Source organism: Elephas maximus, chromosome 27 (assembly GCF_024166365.1).
Source record: "Elephas maximus indicus isolate mEleMax1 chromosome 27, mEleMax1 primary haplotype, whole genome shotgun sequence".
NCBI lineage: Eukaryota > Metazoa > Chordata > Mammalia > Proboscidea > Elephantidae > Elephas > Elephas maximus.
The window spans coordinates 24,455,835-24,470,694 of NC_064845.1; the positions used below are offsets into that span (position 1 = coordinate 24,455,835).

The 14,860-nt window shown below is 50.6% G+C and overlaps 1 pseudogene; it reads left to right on the forward strand.

Annotated features, from left to right (window-relative positions):
* The first annotated feature begins 9,427 nt into the window (after nt 1-9,427).
* LOC126068247 (cellular tumor antigen p53-like) overlaps nt 9,428-14,860 on the forward strand; it is a 64,064-nt pseudogene continuing 58,631 nt past the window's right edge.

Genomic DNA, 14,860 nt, shown 5'->3' on the forward strand with positions numbered 1-14,860 from the left:
CAGGGAAGGTCAGCTCAACTGGACTAGACCAAAACCAAAGAAGTTTCCTGGATAAACTGAATGCTTCGAAGGTCAACGGAGCAAGGGTGGGGGTTTAGGGCCTATGGCTTAAAGAGACTTCTAAGTCAACTGGCAAAAAAATTCTATTATGAAAACATTCTGCATCCCACTTTGAAGCTTGGCGTCTGGGTTCTTAAATGCTAACAAGCGGCCATCTAAGGTGCATCAGTCGGTCTCAACCCATCTCGATGAAAGGAGAATGAAGAACACCAAGGTCACACAATAACTATGAGCCCAAGAGACAGAAAGGGCCACATGAACCAGAGACTTACATCATCCTGAGACCAGAAGAACTAGTTGGTGCCCGGCCACAACCCATGACTGCCCTAACAGGGAGCACAACAGAGAACCCCTGAGGGAGCAGGAGGACAGTGGGATGCAGACCCCAAATTCTGCATAAAAGGACCAGACTTAATGGTCTGACTGAGACTAGGAGAATCCCGGCAGTCATGGTCCCCAAATCTTCTGTTGGCCCAGGACAGGAACCATTCCCGAAGACAACTCATCAGACATGGAAGGGACTGAACAATGGGATGGAGAGAGATGCTGATGAAGAGTGAGCTACTTGTATCAGGTGGACACTTGAGACTGTGTTGGCGTCTCCTGTCTGGAGGGGAGATGCGAGGGTAGAGAGGGTTAGAAACTGGCAAAATTGTCACGAAAGGAGAGACTGGAAGGAGGGAGCAGGCTGACTCATTGGCGGAGAGTTAGTGGGAGTATGGAGTATGGAGTAAGCTTGTGTGTGACAGACTGACTTGATTTGTAAACTTTCACTTAAAGCACAATAAAAATTATTAAAAAAGGAAAGTAGTTACCTGCAGAGAATGGTACGGCTTTGCTCCTAAATCCTGCAGATCTGTGCAGTGATTCACCAAAAGGGCCTGTCCTTCAAAAGAAGGATGAAGAAAAAGGCATTGGCCACATCAACGGCTGCATACCAGGTACCAGGAGATGTGTTAATTTGCAGTTCACTCCTCCAAGGAAACTCCTCTTCCAAATGATTGGCTGCTCACATCAGATCACAAAATGGAGGCTGATTACATAATTTCTGCCAAACCCCTAAGAATCATGGCCTAACCAAACTGACACATAACATTAACTATCACAGTGGTGATGAAAATGTTATGAAGTGGGTACTGATGATGGTTGAATAATATTGTAAAAGTATATAAAGCCAGTATACTACACACTTAAAAATTATTAAAACAAATTTTATGAGAAATCTACCAGTTAAAATAGCATAAACTATGAAGTATAAAGTGATCTGGGAAAATATTACCACAAAACCAAAGAAATTCCCGCTCAGGTGAGTTGAAGAAAGGGTGTGTTTCTGGAGCTGACGTTCCCTAGCTGTGAATGAGGGGTGGCCGTGGAGGACTTGCAGCAAATGGCTCAACCTCTGGAGACCGAGGCAGAGCTGGAGATGGAGGACCTGGTGTTCTATAGAGCTCTTATGTTGAGCAGGAGCCGGATCGACATCAGGAGGTGATCTGGGAGCCATTCAGGAGGTGACTACGATTGAACTCTACGCCTCCAGCTGACTGTCCATCTGACGCTGGTGATGGAGCTGGTGACGGAATAGTTGGTGCACTGTGGAGCTCCAGTGTTAGTGCAGGAGCAGGATCAACATCAGCAGGTCCTCCAGGAGCTAGTTCTGAAAATGACCCATGTGGTCCCTGTCCGCTGGAGCTCACAATCTGTAGGGGAGACATGAAGATGGATAAAAGCATGAAAACAAACACATGCAAAGAAAAAAGCATATTTTATAGAGAAAATAAAGCAGGGTGCTGTGAGACAAGACTGGGCTGTGGTCCAGGAGGCCTCACTAAGGTGACATTTATGTCTGACCAGAATGACAGGAGGTACCAGCCCTGCGCGAGTCTGGGGACAGCGTGCCAGGGAGAAGACAGAGCTGTTGCAGAGACTGGGACACAGACGTGAGTTTGTCCAGAGAAGTGGTTGAAATGCAGCCAGTAGAGCTAGAGGGAGCTGAGGAGGAGAGGAGGCAGGGAGGAGGAGAACAGGTCCAGGACCCATGACCTGGTGGGCTGGTGGAGTTCTCTCTTGCTCTGTGATAACAGAACCCCCCAAATTAATGACTCACAACACACAACAGCACACAGTCTCTGTGGGCCAGGAATCCAGGCATGGCTTACCTGGTGACTTCTCCAAGTTCTCAGGAGCCTGTGGTTGTGGTCTCAACTGAGTCTTGACTGCGGACGATTTGCTCCCTACTCACTTCCACGTTATCAGCAGTACTCCATGAGCTTTTGGACTGGGGGGCCTCACTCCTGTCTGTCTGTTGATCAGGACCCTCCCCAGGTCTTTGTCACATGAGTCTCTGCATGGGCAGGTCATACATCACAGCTGCTGCCTGGAGGGAGAGAGAAAAATAAATGACAGACAGAGATGACTGAGAGAGAAACAGAGAGAGAGGATAAAAGAGAGCCAAGAAACATTGCCCCAAATGGGGTCATTATGAATTGAAATCGACTCAATGGCACTTAACAACAACAACACTCTTGAGAAGTGAGTCCCTGAGTCCAATCCACACTGAGGGGAGGGGGTCACACAGGATGTGGAGACCAGGAGGTAGGATTGTTGGGAGCCATCGTGCAGGCTGCGTATCCACTAGTCTGAGATGAGGCACTGGGTCAGATTCTAAATATAATGGAAGTTATCGGAGGGTTTTATGCAGAGGGTGACACCATCTGATGTTCATTTAATTCCAAACCCCTCCTGGTGCTGACTGGGAAATGAGGCCAAGAGGGCAAGTGAATTTCCCAAGCTCACACCACCAGAACCCAGCCCTGTTTGGAGATGTACTCCATGCTGCTTCCCACACCTGCTTGAAATTCTTCCATCTCTGAGTTTGTGCATTAGCTACAGGGGCAGATTCTCCAATAGGCAAGGTAAGCACGGTGAACACCACATCTTTGATGTGGCAAAACCCATGTGAAATTCTTCACTACAGGTTAGTAAGTAAGCACAAGGAGACCTGTGTTTACCTTGCTTCCAGGGTCATCTGCCCGCGTCAGGGATTGTAAATTTGAAAAGAGGCTTTGATTCTGTAGGAAGGTGCTGTGGGGTTGGGAGAAACAGATGCCAGCCATACCCAGAAGCAGAGTATTAGACGTGCTGAAAAAATGTGAAAAAGTGAAACTGTTCATTACACATAATCTGACAAGCAGGTAAGCCCTGTGCTTACCTTGCCTATTAGATAATCCACCCCTGATTAGTCAGCCCACAGGTTCTACAGGTGTTATCTCACATATACCTGCTGAGGTCCCTGGGAAGAAGATGCCAGAATGATTCCTATTGTGTGGGTAAGGGGACTGAGGAGGCTCTGAGAAACACAAAGACTTGTTCACAGTCACAAACTGGTTGACAAGGATGACCTTTGTCTGAACCCAGCTCTGTCAGCTCAAAGCTGGGGCCCTGGCTACACCCAGGCCTTCCTCAGGTTCTGGGGGTGGGGGTGGGGAGGGCTGTGTTGGTGTCACTGTGTACAAGTATGGAGATGGCATGGGGAGAGGTGAGCACTCAGCAGCCCAGGGGAGACATTGGGGAGGTTTTATCTGCCATCAGGCCTAAGTCAGGAGATCCAGGACATGACCTCACTTCCTTGACGACAGAGTATAGAACTTGGAACCCTGGTAACCAGGGACCCACATTCAAAACACAGCCCGCTACCCAGCTCACTTGAGTGGAGACACTCAAACTAGAAACATGTTTTCTTCTTGTCTCCCATCTTCCCTTGTATCAAATCTTGAGAGACCCAGGAGTTCAACACTTCCACGAAGGCTGAGACATGGTCTCATCCCCCACCCACGACAGCTCAGGCCATTTACCAAAAAGAATCCAAAGGTAACACAGGGTGGCCCAGGGTTGCCAATCCAGGCCAGGCCACCACTGTGACCCCACCTGGGAAGCCCCACACCCCTCCCCAAGGTCATACCACCCCCCAAGCCATGCCAGCCCTTGTCCTCATGGGGTCCCTGGTAATGGGGGCTGGGAGGAAATGTGGACAGAACTGATGAGGCAGAAAGTTGTTGGATGAGGCAGGGTCCATTCGGGAGAGAGGTGGTGGGGGTCAGGGCAGGAGGAGCCATGTGACCGGGGGAGATCTGGGAGGGGAGGAGTAATAATGAGGATGATGAAAATTGGGCTACTGCTTCAGGACTAGCACACATTGAGGGCAACCCCAAGCTCCATCCCCACGGCCTCTCACCACACTGGGTTCATGGGGCTGAGTCTGACCGTGGCTGGGCCTAGTCCATGAGGTTGGGCGCCTTGGGGAGGCTGGGGGCTGGGGTGGCAAATGGGGAGGCCTCTTTCACTTTCCTGCCCTGACCCCGCTGATCGCACAGAACAGTGGGATGTAAGTCTACCCAGGAGTTCCAGTTCAGACGAGGCCGTAGGGAGGGACTGTCGGAGTCACAGGCTAAGTCAGCACTCTCACCTGGACCTTCTCTGAGATCCAGCTCACCCTGAGTGTGGCAGTCAAAGTGCAGCCCTACCTGCTGGCATTGCCTGGGCCACAGCTGCTGTGTGCCAGTCCAGCTTCTGCCAGATCCTGCTGCAGTAATTAGAGGTTGATTCCTCTATCTGGGGACATGGTCACGGCTGGATGGTACACCCCCAGGCCGACCCATCCAGCACGGGAGAACTGGGAGCTCCTCGGAGGCACAAGGGCTTCAGGGGCAGAAACAGAAGGAGGTGGCTCAGAGGGGCTCTTGACGCCTCCCTGGCCGATGCCGGCACTGTCTCTGCAGAACTCCCCGCAGGAGATCCCCAAGGAAAAGGAGAATGGCATCATCTCCTCGGTTTACCCCAAGAAACGGGCGATGAAGGGCTGCCGCAGGTTCTGGGTGAGTGCAGGGGGAGGGGAGTGACGTCCCTACCCAGGGACCCAAGATGACCAAGGCACCACCCTGTGGACCTCAGGTTACTCCCAGGACCTTCCCTCTCCAGGGTCCCCAGTCCCCTCACAAGAAAATGATCTTCCCCCCCTCCCCCACTGTCCTCCCTGCCCTGGCCAGCCACAAAGTCACTCTTCCCATAGTTGTAGGAATATCAGAAATGAGGTTTTTATACTGTCTGCACTTCACATAAGCCCATGCATATTTTGCCTGTTGCTGCTGTTTTAGTGTTGAACTTTCAACCCCACGGTCTCAGGCAGCAGTCGGCTCGGCTCTCCTTGCACAACTTCTCCCAGCTTCACACATCATCACACTTGGCAGGCTTCTTTTATCCTAAAACGAGGGGCTTAGGCTATGACACATCTTTTTCTACAACCTGCAATCTCAGGGAACACATCACGTGACCCCTTCAGGTCAGGGGCTGTAGCCTGACTCGCTGCAGAATGTTCCAGAAGGGAGGCCTGTCCCCACAGTGACTGAGCCTCTCTCTGCTGCTGGCCCTGGACTGATGCCTTCTGCAGGGCTGCAGGAACGCTTACGTGTGTCCTCACACACTCACCCACCCAGGACAGACTCCCAGGAGTGGCATGCTTGGGGGGGAGGATGCACACATTTCAAGTTAGGATCACTAGAGCCAGACTCCCCAAAACAGCGGTCGCAGTCCCGTGGCCCAGCAGTTTGTGATGCTGGCCACGTCTCTGCATTGAGCCTGTTCCAGGTATTATGGTTCCTTTCTGTTTTGCCAGTCTGCTGTCAGGGTGGCCAACAGAACTGCAGGGTGGCTCCGAGGCACCTGTTGGCCCTAAGAAGCTGAACCGCCTCTCAGTCTTTTACCGATCATTCACATTTGCACTCCCTGGGCCATCTGTTCAGATCCTCAGGTTTGCGGGGGTCTTTCTCCCATCCCAGGGTCTCTAGGCTCTCAACCTTGTATGCATCTGGGTACTCCATAGCTTCATGTTCTCAAAACCCCCTTTAACGCACAGAAAGAAAAATCCATGTCTTGCCTATCTCATGGGTGTGTCTGCTGTGTGCACTGTCTCCAGCTGGGAGGGAGTGAGCTTGGACCAGACCTTCCCCTCTGAGTCAGGGGCAGAGCAGGCTTCACGTAGCACAGAGGGAACATCATGGAACACTAATGTCGGACAGTTCTGGGCTCTGACCAGGTGACCTCGAGAAGACACTGGATATCACCAAGCCTCTGTTTTCTCATCTCTGGAATGGGGTGTTTCGTGAAGACTCACTGGGATACTGCTCTTCCTTCAGGGAGATAACAATGGTTACTTAGTCAACGAAATCCCTTCAGGTTCCTAATGTTTCTAATCATCCCCCACCTCCAATTCTGCTTGGAAATCCGAGTCCTGTTTGCTGCTGAAGGCACTCATGTCCCACCTCCTGCCACAGGTCACTGAGGGAGAGGAAGTGCCTGGTCTAAGCTCTGGGCCCCCAACCCTCCTGGTGGTTTATGGGGTTGCCTCTGACAATATGTCCCTCCTCTGTCCCACCTCAGTGTCTCTGTGGTTCAAACGAGGACCTGGATGAGGCCTGGGTGATGAAAACCTTCAAGGCAGGCTCACTGGAGAAGCTGGTGGAGCTCCTGGTGCCCGCTTTCCTAAAGGGTGACTTCTCCTACATCGACATCTTTCTGCGAACCTATACAACCTACGCCACCACCCAGCAGGTCCTAGACCGGCTGCTCCAAAGGTGAGCACTCTGCCCTCCACAGCCCAATGGGGACTCTACTCCCTACCAGCTGTGAGTCTGGAGAATGCCACTTCACCACTCAGAGCCTCAGTTTTCTCCCCTGAGAAGTGGGCTGATAAAGGTCCAATCAGCTAGAATTACTGTCAGGAACACATGCGATAATCCACAGAAAGTGTGTACCCGGAGCCCATCCCTATGGTAAAGGGTGCTGGAGGGGCTGGGATCTTCACATGTTCTCCATCACGAAAAAGCTGTCTGCCTCACTCCTCAATGACTACGTGCCCTTCAGCAAACCTACCTCCCATCTGTAAAGGGGATGTTGAGATTCCATTTAGTGTGTCCTTGTCCTTGGTATCAACAGAACTGGTTTTGGTTTTTGGTTTTGGGTTGTCCTTGGTATAGCCAGAAAAGAGATCCCTGGAGGCTGGAAGAGAGGCTACAGGACTCTCAGATACCTGGGAAGGTGCTGGGTGGGTTCACTCATTCACCAATGATCCGTGAAACCCCTACTGTTGCAGACACTGTTCTGGGTATTTAGCATTGTTCAGTGAACAAAGCAGATAGGAAGCCCTGCCCTCCTGGGCCTCCATTCCAGTCCGAGAGTCAGACAGGAACACTAGACATCTTAAGCAAGTAGTGTCCACAGTGCTTTAGATGTGACACCCTCACACCACCTCTAGGTATGGATGTAACCACCCCTATTCTGCTGAGTACGGTGAACCCCAGGAGCAGCTGAAAGGGTGAGTGGACTTTGTGTGGAGAAGGAGGGGCTCTTATCTCTGCAAAAGGACGGAGGTTACAGGGGACCTGTGTCTGGATTGGGGTTGGCAGACCCTGGGCCCCATTCATCTAGATTCCACTAGAGGGATGAGTTTAGGGGCGCACCCTGCAGGACGTAAGCAATCATAGAGAGATGGGAGTGGAACCTGGGTGTCCTGGGGAGCAGAGGAGAGGCTGGGGGCTCAGAGAGGCTCCTGAGACAATTCATCCTCCCAAAATTCCTTCACATCACAGGTTGCCCCCTTCTGTATTTGGGGCCCAAAACAGGAAGTGGGGGGGGCGTTGGGGAGTGGAGACAATTGCTCCAAAATCCCCGTCCCCAGTCATGGGTGCTCAGCTGCATGTGGGGCCCCTGTTCCAGGGGAGAACAGTGTCCATGGGAGAAGAGACCCTCACACATGTGCAGACAACCAGGCAGCATGCTGGTGCACACGCTCCAGAGGAGGGGCATTCTGGCTTGGACATCTGGGTCAGGGGGCGGACCCTGTGTGTCACCCAGCATCAGATAATCCTGAAGCACTACTGTGTGCCGGGCTGTGAGATGAACATGCAGACACACATTTCTGTGCCCTTAGCGGGTTACTGTCCAGTGGGGAAAGGGCCAGGGGACAGAAATGGATGTAATTCAGGCTCCCCAAGGAGGGAGAGTTGGTCAGACCATGGATGGGGAGCTCCCTGGGACAGCGTTCTGTGCTAGCCCCCTGTCAGTAACCAGGCCTGCCACTGCCAGGATAACCAGAGGGTGTGATGCAGGGTGGTCCTGACCTTTGGAAGGGCAGGGGCAGGCAGAGGGACTGGCCCATTGCAAGGGTGCCCTGGGAGGGCAGTGTGGTGGGAAAAGCCAGGCCTCTGACCCTGCTCTTCACCACCCATCCCTAGCGCCATATCTTTTATCCTGGGCACATGGCTGAAGGAATATTCCGAGGATTTCAATCAGCCCCCAGACTTCCCCTGCCTAAAGCTCGTGCTGGAGTATGTGCAGGTGAACATGCCAGGCTCACATCTGGAGTGCTGTGCCCAACTTCTCTTGGCACAGCTGGATCAAATGGAGGTCACTGAGGCAGAGCCAGAGGGTGAGGAAGACTGGGCATGACTGCATGTGAGCTTGGGAGGGGCACGACGGAAAAACCCCAGGGGTGGGGGTTGAGCCAGAGCTCAGAGTAACTTCAGACCCTCCTCTGGTGGACCACAGTCTGGGAAGACCTTCCGGGGTGGAAAATCTTGGAATGGGCTTCTCTTTGTGGCAGTGGGTGTTTTCCATCATTGGCAAGGCATGAGGAGAGGCAGTCATGTTGGTGAACCTTTCTCCTCTTGCAGCTCCAGAGCCGGGGCCAGCGCCAATGGTAAAAGGAGCTCGAGAGCTATCTTTGCCCCGAGAACCGGCTCCTGGACAATCTCCTGGGGTACATTCGGTTCCTATAGCAGCGCCGAAGTGCCATAGTGCACTGCCTACTATGTCATCGGCTGCAGCACTGGCACCAGATGGAGAGCTGGCAGGAGGGGCGGACCCCTCTCCTGGGCCACCTCCAGATATGGCTCCCGGACCACAAGCTGATGTCAGTCCTGCTCCTTCTGCTGCTCCAACACCAGAGCTGCAGACAGCACCAGCTATTCCATCGCCAGCTCCATTGCTGCCACCAGACCCAGAGCTGCCGGAAGGGTGGGATTCTTATCCTGGGCCACCTCCTGAACCGGCCCCTGTACCACCTGGTGAGGTTGATCCTGCTCCTGCACCAAAACCAGAGCTCCACAGAGCACCACTGCTTCCATCACCAGCTCCTGCAGTGGAACCTGACGAAGACCCAGCTGGAGGCTCAGATTCGTATCCTGGGCCACCTCCAGAACCAGTTCCCGGACCACTGGCTGATGTTAATCCTGCTTCTGCTCCTGTTTCAACACTGGAGCTTGACGTAGCCCAGGTCTTCCCCCAGCTAAATCAGCAGCATCAGGCGGAGAGTCCGATGGAGAGGTGGATTCCCATCGTGAGCCACCTCCAGAACCAGATCCTGGAACACCAGCTGACGTCGATCCAGCTCCTGCTCGAACACAAGACGTCGACAGAGCAACAGCTATTCTGTCACGAGCTTCAGCTCTGGCAGCGGATGGATAGCCCGCTGGAGGTTCACGTTCTTAATCAGGGCCACCGCCTGAGCCAGGCCATGGACCACCTGGTGATGTCGATTCTGATCCTGTACAGACACCGACGCTCAATACAGCACCGCCTATCCCATCACCAGATGGAGAGCCCGCAGAAGAGCTGGATTTTTACCCTGGGCAACTTCCAGAACACACTCAAGGACCGCTTCCTGAGTCAGATCCCGCTCTTGCAGGAACATTGGACCTGGGTACAACAACAGGTCCTCCATCAGCAAGTCGAACACTGCCACCTGACAGACAGCCTGCTGAAAGATCAGATTCTCTCCCTGGGCCAAGACCATAACGAGCTCCTGGACCGCCTGGTGAGGTCCATCATGCGCCTGGCCTAACACTGCGACTCCACAGAGCAGCATCACCAGCTCCAGCACTGGCACCAAATGGGGAGAAAGCTGGAAAATGAGATTCTTATTCTAGGCTACATTCAGAGCTGGCTCCTGGGCCACCGGCTGATGTCAACCCTGCTCCTGTACCTCTACCAACACCAGGGCTGAATATACCACACCGCCGTCCATCTCCATCTCTGGCCCCGGCACCAGGAGAAGAGCCTACTGGAGGGCTCGATTCCCACCCTGGGCCACCTACAGAAATGATTCCTCAACCACCTGCTCCTGCACCAACACCGGAAGTCCTTAGACCACCAGCTATTTCATCACCAGGTCCGGCGATGGCACTAGACAAAGAGTCAGCTGGAGGGGCGGATCTCCATCCTGGGCCACCTCCAACTGGCTCCCGACAAACAGCTGATATCGATCCTGCTCCTACGCCAACACTGGAGCCCCACAGGCTAATAAATCCTCCACCGCTAGCTCTGCCCCGGGCACCAGAGGCAGAGCCACTCGCCATGCCTCCTCCACAGCAGCTCCTCATTCACAGCCAGGGAACATCAGCCTCAGAACCAGACTTTTTCTTCTTCTCACCTCAGTGGGTGTTTTTTCGCTTTTGTTGTGGTATTTTTCCAGCTGAATTTATACTTTATAGCTTATACTGTATTAACTGGTAGATTTCTTATTAAATAAAGTTTTGTTTTAATAGCTTTAAAGTGTGTCATACAGTGGGCTTTACCTACTTTCACAATCCTATTCAACCATCACCAGTATCTATGTCAGAACACTTTCGTCACCACTGTGATGGCTCATGTTACGTGTTAACTTAGTTAGGCCATGATTCTCAGGGATTTGGCTGAAATTACGTAATCATCTTCCATTTTGTGATCTGATGTGATCAGCCAATCAGTTGGAAGAGAAGCTTCCTTGGGGATGTGGCCTGAAAATTAATATATCTTCTGGGGTATGCAGCCATTAATCTCCCTGATGCCTTTTTCTCTATCCCTGTTTTAAAGGACCACCAGAAGCAGTTTGCCGTCACTTGGTCAGGCCAGCAATACACCTGCACTAATTTATCTCGGGGGTATATCAATTCTCAAGGTGTATCTCATAATTCAGTCCTCAGGGAGCTTGATTGCTTTTCCTTTCCAGAAGACATCACATTGGTCCATTACATTAATGGCATTATGCTGACTGAACATAGTAAGAAAGAAGTATCAATACTCTAGACTTATTGGTAAGATACTTGCATGCTAACCCAAAAACCAAACACACTGCCATCGAGTCCATTCCGCTTCGTAGTGACCCTATAGGACTGATTAGATATGCCCGATAGAGTTTCAAAGGAGCACCTGGCGGATTCGAACTGCGGACCTCTTGGTTAGCAGCTGAAGCACTTAACCACTGTATGCCACCAGAGTTTCCATTGCATGCTAGAGGGTGGAAAATTATTCTGACAAAGTCCATATGCCTACATTTCAGTGAAATTTCTAGGGCTCCGGTGGTGTGGGGGATGTTGAAATATTCCTTGTAAAGTGAAGGATAAGTTGATGTATCTGGCCCTTCCTACAGTAAAGTGGAGGCACAACATTTGTTGGGCCTCTTTGGGTTTCGGAGGCATCATATCCCTCATTTGGGTGTGCTGCTCCAGCCTATTGATCACGTGGTTTGAAAGCTACACCTTTTGAGTAGGGCTCACAACAAGAGAAAGCTCTGCAACAGGTTCAGTCTGACGGCCAAGCTGCTCTGCCACGTGGGCCATATGATCTGGCAGAGTCAGTGGTTTTGGAAGCGACAGTGGCAGACAGAGATGGTCTTTGGAGTCCTGTTTAGAGTCTCTGACAGGCCCCTATTGGTGAATCACAGTGCAGATCCTTAGGATTTGGGAGGAAAGCCCTGCCATCCTCTGCATTTAACTACTCTCTCCTTTTGAGAAACAGCTTTTGGCTTGTTACAGGGCCTTAGTAGAGACTGAACACTTAACCGTAGGACACCAAGTCACAATGCATCCAGAGCTGCCCATCATGAACTGGCTGTTGTCTGACTTACGGAGCCATAAAGCCAGATGTGCACAGCAGCACTCCATCATTACATGGAAGTGGTACACACGATATCAGGCCTGAGCAGGACCTGAAGGCTCAAGTAAGTCGCACGAGGAAATGGCCCAAATGCCCATGGCCTCCACCCCTATTACATTACTTGCCCTTTCCTAGTCTTCATCTATGACCTCATCATCAGTTGACTGAGGAAGAGAAAACTGATGTCTGGTTTACAGGTGTTTCTCTGCATGATATGCAGGCACCATCTCAACATGGAGAGCGGCAGCAAAGCACTACAGCCCCTTTCCGGGACCTCCCTGAGGGACAGTGGTGAGGGAATAGCCTCTCAATGGGCAGAACTTCAATCAGTGAACATGAGTTTTCACTTTACTTGCAAGGATAAATGGCCAGATATGCAGTGGTACACTGATTCATGGGTTGTGGCCAATAGTTTGACTGGATAGCCAGGGACTTGGAAGGAACATGATTGGAATTTGGAGCCAAGGAAGTATGAAGTGGCATGTGACAGACCTCTCTGAACAGGCCAAAGAAGCAAACATATTTGTATCTCATGTGAATGCTCTGACTTAGGCAGCGTTCTCTAAAGAAGCAAAACCAGTTAAGGGTATAAATACCTATATATAGAGAGAGATTTATATCAAGAAAATGGCTCACACGGTTTTAGAGGCCACAACACCCCAAGTCTGTGGGTCAGGATAGAGGCCTCTCCTGATTCATGTACCCTCAGGTGCTGGTGTACCCAAGATAGGGAGGCTGGAGAGCAGGGCTTTTGCTCACAGGCTGTGAAGATCAACAAATCCAAAGAGTGGCAGGCAAGACCACAGGTAAACTGTTAGCTCACGTCCCAAAAACTGGAGGTGAGACGAACAGAAGCCAGCTGCAGATTCCAGAATGACAAAAACCCCCGAGCCCTGACAGAATGTCTGCACAAACTAGATGCAGGACACAGGCCCAAGGAAACTCCCCTTCAACCAACTGGCTACTCACAGTGTATTGCACCATGGGGGTAATCACATATCAAATCTCAACAGGTAAGTGACCACAACATAACATGACTGCCAAAACTCTGAGAATCATGGCACACCAAGTTAACACATACTCTTAACTATCACAGTTCACCCCTTTCCAACTTTTCACCTCTACACATCTCCTTAAAGTATACATAATTTCTGAATAAAGACAATTATAAAGGCATTCTTGTGCTAACATGATACAATGAACACACATACAACCAAAAATGCACTAGCCCTGTTTATATCTAATATTTTATAAGTTGAGAAAACAAAAATATTTGATGCACACATACAAAGCAGAAACACTCGTAACAGTGACACTCCTCATTTCTGCAATTGGTCACATGGCCAAAACTGGTATTTAGAACTACCTTCTTCCACCACCTATTCCATGTTCCCTTTGCTCTAAGCAAGCACCTCAGCTCGTCGTGGCTCTTTCCTGGTCGGGTGACCCAAACCGTCATTCCTAAAGGGTCTGGGCCATTAGTAGTCCTGTCGTAACTGAATTGCTGTAATTTTCCACTGACATTAATCACAAGGCATGTGTGATGGTTAAGACTGTGTGTGTCAACTTGGCTGGGCCACGATTCTCTGTGTCTTGGCTCTTGTACGATGTTGTGATCACTTCCCTGTTGAAATCTGATATGTGGATTTCAGATATGGAACCCCCATAATGAAACCTTCTGAGCGGTTATCAGTGCAGGTAGGGCCTGTGGTGGCTCACTCCCCACTCAGCCTTTCTCTCTTCACCCTCTGCCACGTACTTCCTTCCTGCTCATCTTGCCAAGGCTCTTGGCTTGCTCTGGATCCTGCAGCTGTCTCTTGTTCATCCGACCTCCAGTTCTTGGGACTTATCTGCTGATCCCGGGATTCATCAACCTTCACAGACTGGGAGTTTAAGAGCCCTGCTCTCTAGCCTGCCAATCTGGGCTTTGCCAGCCCCTATTGCTACATGAATCACAAGAAGCCTCTCTCCTGATTCAGGGACTTGCAAATCTACAATATCATGAGCTGCTTCCTTGATGTAAATCTCTCTTTCTATACATATTCATACCCTTGACTAGTTTTGCTTCTCTAGAGAACCCAGCCTAAGACAATTGCTACCAAGAGTGGTTCTAGACAAACAAAATTGTACAGATGAGTTTTCTAAATTAATTTTCAAGTCTGGTTCGTTTCAAAGATGTTGATGACTCTGTTCTCAGTAGTAAAGAAGGCACTGCTAATCCATGGCATGAGGCAATTCAAATATGCAAATTATCACCACCAATAGATTAGGTATTGGTGAAAGGCGAGGCTCCGGGTGATCACATACATGATACCTTTCAACAATTTTCTCATAATGAGAAGTATACAGAAGCTGGTTGGTTGGTCCTACTTTCACTAGACAAACTGGTGAAAGAGATGCGCTCAGGGCTTCAGTGTCAAAGCTCAAGTGCAGCATAAACAATCTCAAAGTGGAAACACTTGTGCTTTGAAAGAAAGCCTTATTTCTTGTAGCAATAACACTGATATTGCCAAAAACCAAACCAGAGTCTTATTGTAAGAGTGGCTGAATTACAATCCTACTTCAATTGCCAACCTCAAGAGGTGTCTGAAGTTAAAATGAGGGCACTGATTGGGAAGAAATAACATCCTGAAACTTGGGATGGGGACATATGGGAACGTAATTAGAAAGCTGGAGACACTGAGCCCCTAAATTCCATTTAATCGCTCCTGTTGGTAGGGTTGCCAATAGAACCACTTCCATCTGAAGAGATTACTTCACGTTTGTCTGCTACACCACCCTGCCCAGTAAAAGCATTAGCCCCTCCACTTCCATTTAATGAAATTAGCCCCTGCCC